We start from the raw sequence: 15,555 nt of genomic DNA, 5'->3' as shown, positions 1-15,555 counted from the left end.
GTGAAATCCAAAGTATTCCAAGATTTGTTAAGTCCACAGAACTAAGAATCTCAAAGATTTCCAAGCACATGAAACAAGCAGCTCACATAGGTATTTAGCTTAGTGGTGAGATCGCCCATGTCCACATCAGAATGCCTGGGCTCACCCCCAGCTCCCAACACCAGCTTGTGGGTAGTGCACACTCTGGTAGGAACCAGTAAGGGCTGAAGTCATCGGGTTCCTTCCACTCACTGGGGAGACCTGGATTGCATTCCTAGTCCCCACTGTGAGCATTTGGGGAATGAACCAGTTTATGAGAGCCCACCCCACCCTCTGTTTCTCAGCCTCTGAAATCAATGTTTCCTTAACAAACAAACCCAGCTACTCAAAAGGCAGTGATAAAGAAGAAAATCTTAAAACCAGCCCCCAGGGCGGGGTGGTGGGGCAGGAGATACCTTAAATACCAGACTAGGAGAAGTTTGACAGCAGATTTGTCATCAGAAACAACACAACTGAGCAAGCAGTGGTATAGTATCTTTACTCCAAGAAACCAACTGTCAACCTACAGCACTTAACATCAGAGAAAGGATAGAGAGGAAGATGAACCAAGTACATCTGAATATCAGGGTCTGGGTTATACTAATGCCTTAAAACTCAGATGTTACAAAGTTTCAGAACACCAGTTCACAGCCCTGCAAAGCCTTCCTCACGTCCTCCTCACTCCATCTCACACCAGCTCCTGCGCTGCTTCTCACGCTGTGTGACTTGGCTCACCCAGAGGTATTTCAGTGTGCGTACAGACCCTGCAATCTCACCCTCAGTGTCTGAGTACACAACCAGAGGCCAGTCAGGACCCCTGGTGACCACACCTGGCAGATTCCAGGCGGCTGCCCTCAGTGGACATCATCGCTCCCCCCCCCCCTTGTTTCTCGGGCTCCACAGGTGATTCTGGTGAGAAGCCAGGTTTAGCACTCACCACAGTAAGTAGCTTGTAGGGTCTCTTGTAACATGGAGCTACAAGGGTTCTTTTACAGGTTTGCAGAGAGATGGGCATTTGCTAAGAAACCACTTGGGATGCGTGCAGCCCCCGTGAGTGCTGGGTTCAATTCCTAGCTCCAAGTTTCTGTGAATGTGCACCTTAGGAGGCAGCCTAAATACGGATTCAAGTAATTGTGTCCCTGCCACTGACATGGGAGACCCACATTGAGTGCGAGTGAATCAGCCTATGAGTTCTTTCTGTCTCTAAAAAACAAAAACCTCTTAAAGTACAAGGAAAATGGAATAAACATATAAATGGGAGAAGACATTTAGCCTGGTGGTAAAGATATCATTGGGGTCCCACCCTGGAGTAACAGGGTTAGATTCTGGGCTGCAGCTCCTGACTCCAGCTGCTCAGTGTTTCATCCTCACTGTATTGATGGAAGACAGTAAAACTTCCTCTGTGCTGATCCACGTATCAATGATGTATCAACGTATCAATGTATCAAGTAGAATGATGGGAGCTACCAGTCCACAGGGCATGCATCTACAACGTCTGTCACCCAGAGTCTGGTGCTGGCAAGGAGGGGAGAGAATAATTAGGAAGAGAGGCGTTCATGAATGTACCAGACCATCTTACGAATCCCTTCCTGCTCTGTCACTCCTCATGCTCCTCGCATCTCTACTGTTGTCTGAAGACAGGGCAGAAGTGACCAAGTGAGGAAGCAGCTGAATTTCTGATTTTTGGGGAGTTGTTTTTAAAGGATTATTTTCTCGCTAACAGACACTAGGCAATTTAGCAACCTGGGTTTCAAGTTCAGAGGAACACGAGACGTGACACTGCCCCTCAGTCACAGGACAAGAGGTGCCTCAATGCTGCAAGACCCTCGAGGAAGATTCAACCCCAGCAGAGCTGAAGGGGCAAGGAGAAACCTGCCTGCCGCTGTCATCCTCCCTAAGTTGAGGCATCGTCAGAGCCACTGTTGAGTAGGATGAAAGGTACCACTGGCAGTCAGACCCCGCCAAAGCCACCCCCAGCCCTCAGCTTCCTCTCCAGGGACAGTGGGCGTGGCTGCTTTTCCAGAAATGGACGTGCTGATGCCACCACACAGGTGTGGCTCTGTTTGGGCACACACAGCAGAGTCTCTGCAGAGATGCACACTTTCATTCGAGTGATGGCATTTCCCTGTTCGCGAGATCTGTTACGTGTTGTCAGGAAAAATAGTCAACTGAGTCATCTTTGTCCTGTTTTGAGAAAGGGCTAAGGCGTGACAACAAAATAACGTATAAACCCAAACAATGATGAAGCAGTGGTGACCGGAAGGTCAGAGTAAGATGTTTGCTTTGCCATGCTACCACTCACAGCATCTCTGCGCCGTGAGCCGCCAGCCAGGCTGCTGCGAGCCCCTCTCTCGCTCGGAGATGAACTAGGGCCCACTGAGGCCAAGCTGCTGTTCTGCAAACACTGGGCGCTGTGCAGGTCTGGGCCGTGCTGACAGTGCGTGCCAGCTGATTTGGGTGCCACCCTCCTCCACCCGACACATAGGCAGAGCTAGGTGAGCCCCCCCCCCCCCCCCGCCCAGTGTCCTTACCTCTCCTTGTCCTCATCTCGCAGAGCAGGTGGAAAGGGGTACGTACAAGGCAGCGGCAGGCAGCGGCAGGCACTGGGGCTCCTCCCGTGCCACAGCATGCAGGTGATCCAGCCCAGGTCCTGCAAGGCCCCGTCTGCAGTCGTTTGCTTTGCAAAGCAAGGTCTATGGACCACATTTGACTGCAGCACCTGGGGCTTTCTAGAAATATCTACATCAGTGCCCCTGCATCCACTGCATCTCAGCAAGACCCCTGGTGCTTGTCGGGGCATTAGCTTAAGAGGGGTTGGCCTCACAGGACAGCGGCTACCTCCTTCACACGCTGTACAAAGCCCTTAGCAATCAGAGCCTGCCTACCCTGCCAGCCTCGCCGCGGCCACGCCCTCTCTGCAAGGCAACCACGAGGATGAGCCCACCTGAAGGCAGGTGCACTGCCCGTTCCTTCGCACAGGTGGCGCTCACGGGGGATTAATCCCCTCTACCTGCCCTCCTGAGCTCTTTTCAACTCTTGTTTCCAGTGCCAAGCTTCACCTGCCCGGCAGCTGGCAGCGTGGGGAGCTCTGACCGACCTGGGGCTGCTGAGACAGGACTCACAGCACCGCGCACGGTGCTCCGCTGACTGCGAGTTCCTAGGCTGCCCCGCTCTGCGCAGAGCCTTTGACGTGCTCGGTTCTCCGCTTCTTGGAGGTACACAGGATACGTGGTAGGCTCCGCATCCTGCTCATTGGATACATCCATCAGGGGACCTTGGACGTCTTTTCTGGGGACTATTTCCTCTTAGCAACAACAGCGCACACATTCAGGAATCGTGTCAAAGGCATTCTGTTCGTGTTCTCCTGACTCGTGGCCAGTTTCATCCAATGCACGATGGCCATGCCATGTGTGTGTTACCCCTCAGGCCAAGTGCGAACTTGCCATCTGTCTTTTCAAGATTCAATGTGTTTTAACTGTAATGAAGTAATGGCAAAGAAATTACATCATTCCAGTCAGTCATAGAAACAAAACGAGCTCTGGTGTGACCACTGGCTGCTCAGCCACTCCTCGGTGCCCCTCCCTCCCCCGGAATGTAAGCCTAGACAGAGTTCACTCGCGACCTGAGAAATCCTTCCTAGCCACTGGCTGCTCCGGCCACTGTGAAAAGCCCGGTCTCACGTTTCGTCCTTTCTTCTCCCGACTCCACACCACGGATGCAGGGCCTCCCGGATGCCGGCGGGGCCCTGGGGAGGGAGACTCCGGTGTGAAGGAGGGTGTTGTGAAAGCCACTGTCCCTGCACCTGCCCACCTTCCACCTACTGACCCACAGCAGGTGCCCCACAAAGCCTGCCGGACACCTTTCCGAGCTGCACTTGAGAAAGTGCAAGTTGGGGGAGGGGCACCAGGAAAGGACGGGCACCTAGAGAACGGAGGTGTCCAAGACCAGCACGGGAAGGCCGGGCCACTTCTCCCCGCGCCCACACCTGGCCGCTCTCCTGAAACAGGCAAGGGGAGCAAACCAGGGCAGTGACACGAAGCAGAGTTGCGGGGCGCAGACGGTCCCCGGTGTACTGCGGGAGCCCAGCAGCCTAGAGAGCAAACAGCCCTGCGGTCCCTCAGTGAGGAAGGGGGGCCCAGGGAGGTCACACCTCATGAAAACACGGCTGTGCTGTGCCGGCCAAGGACACAGAACAGCAGCCCTGATCCCGTGGTCCTGACTAACCTGTCTGCAGGTTGTGAACGGACGATCCAGGGTGCTGGAGCTGCGGCCGCCGCCCTGCACGGCGTCTTGGGCTCGGAGCCGTCAGACTCCCAGACCCGGCCTCCCTCTCCCCCCTGCCCTGGCTCCGGCGTCCACAGCCCGTCTCTTCTCTCTCCCCAGCTGCACCTCGTGGCTCCTGAGCAGGGAACTGCGCCTTTAGCCGCACGTGGCCGGTGCTCGTTCTTGGTCAAATTGGATTTAATGGAATTCACCGGAGCCTGCCGCAGCCGTGGGCGCCATCACCAATCAGGCCTCCCCCGGAGCTGCCCTGCACCCCTGGGCTGGGTCTCCTTCCTGTGTGCACGGTCCCTTCGGAGGACAGAAGCACGTTGTGTCCTGGTTTCCATGAAGAGGAGAGCGGGGACCCAGGCTACCGGCTCAGTCACATCAGGGACACAGCCAGGCAGGACTGTTCACACTGGCTTCCTGATTAACGTTCTACTTCCGGGCACTTTTCGATTTATATATCTAAACAAAACAAACCTGCCGTTCCAGCACAGAGCCCCCAGATTCTCCCGTTACATAGACATCTGACAGCAGTAGGGCTGCGGCCACGCTTCCTAACCCTGCACCGACCGTGGCTGCGGGTGCTGCACCTGCTCAGGTGTCCTGGCCACTCCTGAGTGCTTCAACCGTCTGACGGCTCCCGGTAAGGTCCGTTGTCCAAGCCGTTCTCCTGGGAGCTCTCTGATGTCTTTTCCCCTGACGACACTGGGGCTGTGGGTTTTGTGTACGATGCTGTTCTAAAATCCTGTGTGGAGCCCTGCCCCCTCCCCCATGGGCCCCCAAAGGTGCCTCTCATGTGCGCCCCTTGGGAACTCGTGTCTACCCACCTGGCTGTGACCAGTAGGACGGGGCTCCAGGGAGCTTCCCCAGCCAGGGCTGGCTTCGCAGTCCCAGGCAGAGGCTGTGCTGGGCGCTGCCATGGACCCCGGGGGAGGCTGCAGGCCTGGGGCTCGGAGCATGGAAGGAGCCGGATGGATTTGTTTTCTTGCTGAAAGAGTAGCCTGCAGAGACACAGGTGATAAGAGCTGCACGTCAGATGCACCTGGGAGCAAACACCCCAGGCCCCGGCGAAGAAGTGAAGGCAGAGCAGATAGGGTCTGTGCATGCAGAGAGGGGAGGGGCGCTCAGAGTGGGGCCTCTGCCCCTGCCTGTGCCCCCGCCTCTGTTGGTGCTTGGGGGGAATCGGTTCTGAACAGCAGATGTCGTGGAGCCGGCAGTGGGTGACAGGCGTAGGCACCTGCAAGGGTGCTGGCCCTCATGTGTGCGCGGCAAGCATTCGCAAGTCATTCTGGGAGGCAGCCTTGCTGAAAACCCTGAGGCTCAGACAGCAGCTGACAGCCTGGCTGGGAGCGAGAAATCAGACCCTCAGGACAACTCAGGAAACCACAACTGAACAAACAGCAATCGGTGGGCGCACCTGCTGGCAGGTGGAGTCGCTCGGGAGCCAGGTGGAGCTGCCTGCTGACCTGGCAGTTGGCCAGGGCCTCTGTCTAGAGTCACAGACGAGGACCAGGCCAGCACGGCCCTTGCTGGAACCGTGAGCTCGGACTCGAGCTACTGAGCTGGCTGGCGAAGGAGCTGCCAAGGCAGCCTGCACCTTTCACCTCCTCTCGGCGCTCCGGTGAGGAGCAGAGCAAGCCCTGCGTCTGAAACTGCTTTGGAACCCTGCCGCTCCCTGCCAGGCCTGTGTTTCCGCTGCTCATACAGGCTCTCGTGCATGCCCCAGGTGTCCTAATATGGGTGGTACACGTGAGTTATTACTCACTCAACAGAGAGTGTTCACTGAACCCACACCTGGGCGGCTTACACTGTGGGCTCTTGGTATTACCTGACTTAATCCATCTCACAACTCTCCCAGTATTGTTAGTGCACCCACTGAGGTGCAGGGAAATCTGCGACGAGCTCCTGATAGCTCCTCACACTGCGATAACAGCTATCAGGTGGCTACGTCATGTGGGGCTGGGCTTGGCCGTTTTTAATAGACAACTCGGATAATGTAGTTTAGAGTTATGGTTTCATTTTCTCCCGAGCAATGAAGATGGGAGCTGCAGCCACCCTGCCATGCTCGGAATACCAGATCTTATTCCTCTGCCATATTTTCTTTTCCAAACCCAGCCTCCCCTCCCCCACTTTCCCACGACTGTCAGCCTCTAGCCATCATTATCCTGCATCCAGGTCACGTGTATCTCAGCCTCTAATGAGATACAACATGTTGTGTTTTCTGCGCCTTATTTCACTTTACATAACTCCTCTGGAGCCACCCATTTTGCTGCCAGTGACAGGATACCATTTTTTATGGCTGAATAATATCCCGCTGTGCGTGTGAGCCCCAGTTCGTGCATGGTGGGCACCTTGGCTGGGTCTCTGTCTTGGTTCCTGTGAGTGGTGCTGCCGTGAGCACAGCCATGCCAGCATCTCTTTCGCGTGCCGGCTTCATCGCCCTTGGGTGCGGCCCCAGAAGCGGGATCCCTGGGTCACAGTTTTCTGAGGAGCCTCCTGGCCGTGATAATGCCTGTGGCGACTTACATCCCACAGCAGTGTGTAAAGTTCCTTTCCAGGTCAACAGTCAGGAGTCGGAGTGGCAGCCCTGCTGTTCTGAGTCCCAGGCCGGCCCCCTCGCTCCTCGACATGTCAGGGCGAGTGGCTTCACCCTCAGGTTCCCCTTGGGCGCGGGTGTGGGGCAGGAGTGCCAGGAAGCCCTGCAGTGTCTCAAAAGTAGGGCAAAGAGAGGCGCTTCACTGCCTGACAACTCCGCTGACCCCACACCCAGCTGCTCGGTGGATGCCGGGAAGACACGCCCAGCTCTTGCTCTCGGTTGGGTTCCTTTCTTACGGCTCTGCACCAGGAGGAGAAGCTGACCACTGGCCTCCCTGCCCCGAAGCTGCAGCTTCCTGGGCTGGCACTGCGGTGCAGAGTTAAGCCGCTGTCTGTGGTGCTGGGATCCCATACAGGTGCTGGTTCAAATCCCAGCTGCCCCACTTCTGACCCAGCGCTCTGCTAACGTGCCTGGGAAAGCGGTGAAGGCTGGCCCAGGTGCTTGGGCTCCTGCACTCATGGGGGAGACCAGATGAAGCTCCTGACTCCTGACTTCAGCCTGGCCCAACCCTGGCTGTTGTGGCCATTTGGGGAGTGAACCAGCAGATGGAGGATTCCTCTCTTTGACTCTCTTTGACTCTCTCTGCTCCGCCCCCTTCTCTCTCTCTCTCTCTGTGACTCTGCCTTTCAAATAAATAAACAAAATCTTAGGATTCAGCTTCCCAACCTAGGACCATGGTGTTTGCTAGCAGGAAGAGAGAGCTTGGCTCACTGTGAATATCACTGACTTCGCTGTGTGGACATTTGGAAAATAAAACAAGGTGGTGTGTGTGATTAAAAATTTACTAGGATTAAGGGGTTTCTTTCATCTGTAGTTGATGTGTAAATGTGAGATTCTGTAACTTCATAATGTTTAAATGGTTATTTAATATTTATTTTATTTAATATTTAAACAGTTATTTTAGAGTCACAGGAGTGAATGACAAGTGTTTTTCTTTTAAAGATCTGTTTATTTAAAAAGCAGAGTTACAGAGACAGGGGAAGACACACACACACACACACACACACAGAGTCTTCCATCTGCTGGTTCATCCCCAAATGACGTAACAGTCAGGGCTAGGCCAGGCCGAAACCAGGAACCAGGGACTCCATCCTGGTCAGGAGGGGCCCAGGCACTCTGGCCGTCTTCTGCTCATTAGCAGGGAGCTGGATCGGAAGTGGAGCAGCTGGGACTGGAACCAGAGTCCATTTGTCATGTCATTGTCAGCGGCAGCAGCCTACCCCACTAAACCTGCACACGGGCTCCAGGAGGTGGTATTCGGAGCAATAATTCCCTTCATTTTCATTCTTGAATTTTAATCGGAAGTTTTCGTTCCCCATGACACTACCCTGCTTTTCCAAGACTCCACGTCTAGTATTAGAACTCCATTTCTCGTTTAAGTAAATACAGGGAATTTGTGGTTAGGTGTTTGGAGAATTTCTTAATTGGGCTTTACAATACTTGATATTGCTAAAACTTTTCTTTGAAGAGGGAAATTGTTAACATTTATCTTCCAACATCCCTTTATGTAAATATTCATAGCAGAAAAAGCATTTTGCTGCACGCTTAGTTGAGAGATTTGTGCCTGGTGTAATTCCACAAGGAGCTGTGAAGTGGATACTCTCGTTCGCTTGTTCATTGATTCATAGGGTAAATACTTGCGTTGGGTTTGATGGCTTGTCTTCACTTGCTTCCCGCTGCTGCAGCACATGAGCAGGGAGCGCAATCCTGAAGGAGAGGAGGTGTATGCACACTGAACTCAGAGCACGGTGTGGGCGTCGGCCAGGGCCTCCTGCTGTCACAGCCTCAGGGAGGGAGCGCAGGCTGGAGCTCGGTCTGTCCTCTCCTCTCAAGTCCGCAGTCCTGTGGCGAGCCTTCCTCAGCTCATCCCCTCTCACAGGCCACAGTGGGATTTCTCACCCCTTAATCCTGTTAGAATGGGCGTGAGGTGTCCGCAGGAGTTCCAGAGGGGACACGCTTAAAGCCACAGCACAGCACTGGTTACTTTGTATCTTATCATTTTGTTTTACTGTTAAAATATTGGACTAATATGTAACAAATTGTGTAAGGATGATTATTCAAGAGTTCCTTTACAGTTAAGCAGAAAGTATGTCTTTTCATAGCTTGAGCCACATTTGTCTTAGTAGTATGTTGAGATAAGGCACTTAAAACTCCGTGTAGGATTATATCAGATACAAATATTTGAAGCAAGCACACATTACACACAGTAAAACATGTTTTGTTTTATGAATCTTTACATGTAAGATGCTGGAAGACAAATAGTAACAATTTTCCTTTGAAGGCAAAAACAAGGCGCTGTGAAATGCTTTTGTGCAAAGCCAGGCTCTCCCCCTGAGGGCTGGTGCAACCCTGAAATAAACAGATTGGCAGAAACCTTCTCATGCATATTAATGCGGCTGCATCGTTCCTCTGAGGAGGAAATAGTTCCGCATATTGCGGCTGTGTGTCAGAAGCGTGTGAGCAGCCAGAATCTTCTACAACAGAGACTGTCATCAAAGCCTTCCCCGGATGGATCTTGAGCCAGGGGTCCCTCGCAGGTCGTGCCGTGGAGGGAAACCCTGGCCTGGCCTGGAGCTTGGCAGTGGTGGGGTCTGTGTTGCGCACAGGGTCTGCTCCCGTGGACTCCAGCGAGGGCTCGCCTTCCCCCGGCCTGATGGCAGCTGCGGGGGCTTCCGAGCTGCTGGGACCCGCAGCCCCCGTGCCAGTTAGAGGTCTTGTCTCTGACCTGAGTTCTTAAAACAGAGCATAGTCCCTGCCAGTCACGGAAACACTGAAATCGCCCTTTCAAAGACGGATTCCAGGCCGAAGCAGGTGCGGTGGGGCAGAGTCTGGGCAGGGGGCTGCAGCTCTCGGCAGCCTTCCTTGGGGGCTCGATGGCACACAGGACAAGATGAGCCGAAACCCAGACCCCATGGATCCTCGCTTTTGTTGAGGAACCTTGGTGCCAGACAATTATTTTCAATAGGCGCTGGGTGGCAAAATAGGGAAATAACCATGTTGTGCCATCTGGACCCGAGTCAGGGACCCAGTGTCTAATCACCAGACAGCGGCCAGCCCTGCATAGTCACGGCCGCCTCGTACACCCTCATCACCCCACTCTGCTCACCAGAAGCAGCGGCAGATCTGAATCTGTCCGTTCTCTCTCCTCCTCCTCCCTTCCCTCCCCCTATACCCTGGAAGCCAGCAGCATAAATAAATAAGCCAGGAAGAGGCTCCAGAGGCAGACCATTTGTCTCAGCCCAGGGCTAATGAGTTTGCTTTGTGAAAGCAACCACACACTGTCCTCAGAATGGCAGCAAATGTAGGCGCTGAGCAGGGAGCAGGAGAGGTGAGGCCAACAGGCCCTGCGCCCGGGAAGATGACTGAGACCCAGCCAGAAGGTTCTTTGGCCTCACCAGGAACACACACGACCAGGTGCGATGAGAGTAGCAGCTCACAGGAACCGAAAACAGCGCCTGGCTGAATTATTTAGGACGATGCCGCAGCTGTATCGATCAGAGGCAGTTTTCTTGCTTAACCCTGCCTTCCCTTGCACCTGTAGAAGCGGCCATCGCCCAGGGAATTATGCCTCCGCGTGGGTGGGGGAGCTGGGCAGGACCCGGTGAAAGAAGACCGGTCATCCAATATCCTTCACCATATCCAGTGACAAACAAGCCGACCCTCCCCGCAGATCTCATTTCCCAGGATGAAGAAGCAGCGGATCACTTCACTGTGCACCCTGCAGGAAAAAAAGGTCCCGCCCCAGCTGCCGAGGTCCTGTTACCTGAGCATCCAAGCCCAAGACAGAACTGATGCCCGACAATACAGCATGGCGTCCGATACTGGCCGTGGAGGGAGACCACCTCTGCCCCGCCAGGACTCTGCCCGGCGCGCAGCAGGCGGCCACCCTTCCCTGAGCGACAAGGCAAGGAATGCAGGCTGTGGGGGGTGCCCAGGCCCCGAGGTCAGGAGCAGTGTCTGGCTGCTGTGTTGGCCTGGCCTGGGCTCCCCCGGGGCCACCGTGCTTGCTAAAGGGCTGGCCCTGCCCCAAGCCTCAGGATGAATGTGGCACACAAGCACACAGCTCTGACCCCGCCATCTGGGAAACTCTGAGATGAAAACTTGTCCTTTGCGCCCTCCCACGGACAGTCTCACAGCGGTTTGCTACCCTCCTGGGACCGAAGATTGTGTGAAACTTCTGAAGGAAAGAAAGTGCTAGAAGATGCTCTGTCCATTTCACCTGGAGGGACAAGATGTGATGTCCAGTTCACCTGAAGACTTTACTTACTTTTATTTGAAGGTCAGAGTTACAGAGAGAGAGAGAGAGAGAGATCTTCCATCCACTGGTTCACTCTCCAAATGACCACAGCAGCCTGGGCTAAGCCAGGCTGAAGCCAGGAGCCAGGAGCTTCTTCTGGGTCTCCCATGTGGGTGCAGGGAGTACTTGCCCAGGCATATTAGCAGGGAGCTGGACTGGAAGTGGAGCAGCTGGGACATGAACCTGTGCCCATATGGGATGCTGGAGTCACAGCTGCCCGTTTTACCCATTAACCCACGACCTGGGCCCAAAGACTTGATTCTGAATGATGGGAGCCAGCACTTCATGGGTGCGTTGTTGGGGGAGGGGTCCTGTTTCATACAGAGTGAAAGACACGCTGGAGCTGACCAAACTGGTTTTTCCTAAAAGAAGCTGTAAGAATTTGTCCCGGATGAGTGTTGTTGTGACATTCCTCCCCTGATGACAGCTTGGGCCAATGTCCTGCCTTTCTTCCTGGTAGTAAACCTATATGGAATTAAGTTCAAGAACACACTGAAAGAGAAGCAAGTGTTAGGTAGGAGTGCCCGGCTCACAGGTAACACTAGACTGATCAGAGAGAACTAGAAGTGCTCAGGTTCCAGCCAGAGCGTAACATGTCACCCATCTTGGGCCTTGGAACAAGGGGAGGGGACAGCCTCTGCTAAGGCCCTGTCCCTTCTTCCGAAATCCTAGAAGTGATGGATCTTACTGTGTTTAGATCCAAGCTGCACTAGAACAGAGAAATGGATAAACTGGCAGTCCAGAAATCATGGCAGAAATTCTGAAATACACCCGGCAGTCAGAATGCCATTAACCGAGACGAACTCCTACCTGAAAGTGGACCAAATCCACGTGTGCTCTGACTCGGGGCGGATGCAGGGGTGGGAGTGCCCTTGGCTGCAGGAAGTGGTCTTTGCACACTCCAGCACGATACTGAGAAATGCGTTGGTCCATCCGATTCACACTGCATTAGCAGAATTCTGCGTTGTAGGCAGGCAGAGCTGGTGCCAGCGGAGTTTCAAGGCTGGAAGAAACAGTGATGCAGTTCACTCTGTCACCGGGTTGGGAATGGAAGCCACGCGAGCATGGAATTAGAGGCCCCTAACGACACTGATCAAAGCCATCCCGCGTGTCCAGTAAAGCCTTCTGGAATATAGTAGGCATGGAGAGGGTTTCCCCACCCAGTAAAGGATGTTTACCCAAAACCCTCAGCTACAACAGGGAGCTATCAGAGCTGTCTCCATTAAAGTCAGAAATGGGACACAAATGGCTGCTACCCAACATGATGGTAGAAATTTTTTTTTAAAAAAGGATTTATGTATTTATTTGAAAGGCAGAGTTACCGAGAAGTAGAGGCAGAGAGAGGTTGGTCTTCCCTCCGCTAGTTTACTCACCAGATGGCCGCAATGGACAGAGCTGCGCCTATCTGAAGCCAGGAGCCAGGGGCTTCTTCCAGGGTCTCCCACACGGGTGCAGGGCCCAAACACTTGGGCCATCTTCTACTGCTTTCCCAGGCCACAGCAGAGAGCTGGACTGGAGGTGGATCAGCCAGGACTAGAACCAGCGTTCTTATGAGATGCTGGCACTGCAGGCAGTGGCTTTACCTACTACATCACAGTGCAAGCCCCTGGTAGAAATTCTAGCACATAGAGATGAGAATAACTTCTAAATATTTGCAAAGGGGAAAAGATGGCCTATGTGCATATTTAGATAGTGAATTTATCTTCTAAAACATTTCCTGGAGTGTCAATCAATAAACTCTTAGAAATTAAAAGAAAGCCCAGCAAACTGACCAGAGGTAAGATTAACAAAATCTCCAACCCTCCTCCTCACCAGCAGTAGCTGTGTAAGGGATGTGTACTAGAAAAAAGAAAAGAAATCCCAGCGAATTTGTGAGAATAATAGTTGTAACCTTCCCTGAAAGATACAAACACAGTAATGGCTTGAGTAGACAGACTTGTGACAACTTTGGTTTCCAAATTGTAAGCAACCCACTCTTTTCCTCCAATGTAACCCGTAAATCCACTCCCTCCTTAATACTGACAAGACAGGTCTCTGCAGTTGTCCGGGAACTGGTCGAGTTAATTCTAGAATTCATTCAAAAGTTAAATGCACAGTCATCTCAACCATTTTTTTTAAAGATGTATATACTTGAAAGAGAGAGAGAGAGAGAGAGAGAGAGAGAGAGAGAGAGAGAGAATCTTCCATCTGCTGGTTCACTTCCCAAATGGCTGCAATGGCCAGGACTGGGGCAGGCTGAAGTCAGGAGCCTGGAGCTCCATCCAGGTCTCCCACGTGGGTGGTCAGGCCCAAGGATTTGGTCCATCCTCCACTGCTTTCCCAGGCACGCTAGCAGGGACCTGGGTTGGAAGTGGAGCAGCCAGGACTTGACCCAGCGCTCTGACGCGGGATGTGGGAGGCACAGGCAGCGGCTTAGCCAGCTGCTGGATTCCAGGCCTGGCTCTTGGCTTCTGCTGCAGGCCTTTGGCAGTGAACCAGCGGATGGGAAATCTGATTATTTCTCAGTGTTTCTTTCCTTCAAATAAAATACATTTAAATTGTTTTAAGAAAAATCAGTAACATTCACACTTAAAATGAGTGATTGTTTTAGTCTATGAATTATATCTCAATAAAGCTATTGAAAAGTAAAGGAGAGGTTTTTTTTTTTTTTTTTTTTTTTTTAAGTGACCTTTTTGGGTACAGTCTCTGGGATGTATTGGTGTCAGCAGGTCAAGTTTTGTTTATAGTTTTGCAATAAAAACTGTCCAGGTGAGTGTGAGAGTTTATTAAAACTACGACCTTTTCAGACTCCTAATTTCAGTGTCTAACTCCTCTTAAAAAGCTCAACATTCGGCCGGCGCCGCGGCTCACTAGGCTAATCCTCCGCCTTGCGGCACTGGCAAACCGGGTTCTAGTCCCGGTTGGGGCACTGGATTCTGTCCCGGTTGCCCCTCTTCCAGGCCAGCTCTCTGCTGTGGCCCAGGAGTGCAGTGGAGGATGGCCCAAGTGCTTGGGCCCTGCACCCCATGGGAGACCAGGAGAAGCACCTGGCTCCTGCCATCGGATCAGCACGGTGCGCCAGCTGCAGCTGCCATTGGAGGGTGAACCAACGGCAAAGGAAGACCTTTCTCTCTCTCTCTCTCTCTCTCTCACTGTCCACTCTGCCTGTCAAAAAAAAAAAACAAAAAAAAAACAAAAAAAACAAAAAGCTCAACATTCATCATCACAGATTTTTCACAGATACAATTATTTTTGTGATTATGATTTTTTTTTTGACAGAGCTATAGACAGTGAGAGGGAGAGACAGAGAAAGGTCTTCCTTCCATTGGTTCACTCCCCTAATGGCCGCCACGGCCGGCGTTGCACCCATCTGAAGCCAGGAGCCAGGTGCTTCCTCCCAGTCTCCCATGCAGGTGCAGGGCCCAAGCACTTGGGCCATCCTCCACTGCCCTCCCGGGCCACAGCAGAGAGCTGGACTGGAAGAGGAGCAACCAGGACTAGTAGTACCCAGCACCCCAACCGTGACTAGAACCCGGGGTGCTGGCACCACAGGCGGAGGATTAGCCAAGTGAGCCACAGCGCCGGCCCCTTGTGATTATGATTTTAAGAAAAACTTAGATAATCCATTTTGTCAGTGTTATTTGTTGAAACCATTATGTATCATGTTGGTTACCAACAAAAGGAGAAAACCTGGTGTTGTGGATTAAATCAAATTCAAAAGCTGTGGTTCGTGTGGCTGGTTTTATGGCACCGTGGGTTTAGCCGTGGCTTGTGATGCCAGCCCCCATGTGAGCAGCGGGTCAAGTCTTGGCTGCTCTGCTCCCGGTCCAGCTCCCTGCTAATGTGCCTGGGAAGGCAGCAGAGCGTGGCCCAAGTCACTTGGTTCCCAACCATCCATCTTGGAGACCCGGATGGAGTTCCTGGCTGCTGGCTTCAGCGTGGCCCAGCCCTGATTATCGTGGCCATTTGGCGAATGAACCAGCAGTTGGCAGATCTCTCTCTCTCTCTCTTTTCTCCCTTTCAAATAGATGAATAAATAAATCTTAAAAGTAAGACACTGGGATTCTCTGTCGGTTACGAGTGTTTCAACAGCTGAGACCAAACCGGCTCAGTTGAAGGACAGAACAAGGAGACCTTCCGCAGAGCTGGCCCATTCGGCGTGAGAAGCACGCGAGTCCGCACCTCACGAGTGCTCCTGTCCATACCTTCCTCGCCGTGGGGCGGGCGGGGGGGGGGGGGGGCTCCCTGCCAAGCAGCATCTGTCATGTTAACTTTTTTCACTCCTAGTTTTACAGAAATATGAATTAGGTCTTCATTTTGGTTCCTTCGGAGGAGTGAAGTCTGACATTGATCTCTGATTTTAAACTTACTTTGTCCCTAGAAGAAAGAGAAATTC

The 15,555-nt window shown here is 52.9% G+C and overlaps 1 long non-coding RNA gene across 2 annotated transcripts; it reads right to left on the bottom strand.

The window, feature by feature from the left end:
• Positions 1 to 2,568: 2,568 nt before the first annotated feature.
• LOC138850048 (uncharacterized) lies at positions 2,569 to 14,224 on the bottom strand. 2 transcript variants are annotated; one of them, XR_011389411.1, is made up of 3 exons: positions 12,554 to 14,224; positions 11,991 to 12,183; positions 2,569 to 5,288 (listed from the first exon to the last, which is right to left on the bottom strand). It is a non-coding gene; the product is annotated as an uncharacterized lncRNA (long non-coding RNA). The 2 variants fall into 2 exon arrangements; XR_011389410.1 differs by lacking the exon at positions 2,569 to 5,288 and adding an exon at positions 9,088 to 11,645.
• Positions 14,225 to 15,555: the final 1,331 nt, after the last annotated feature.

This window comes from Oryctolagus cuniculus, chromosome 6, assembly GCF_964237555.1.
Source record: "Oryctolagus cuniculus chromosome 6, mOryCun1.1, whole genome shotgun sequence".
Classification (NCBI taxonomy): domain Eukaryota; kingdom Metazoa; phylum Chordata; class Mammalia; order Lagomorpha; family Leporidae; genus Oryctolagus; species Oryctolagus cuniculus.
This window is presented reverse-complemented; position numbering and strand designations above follow the sequence as displayed.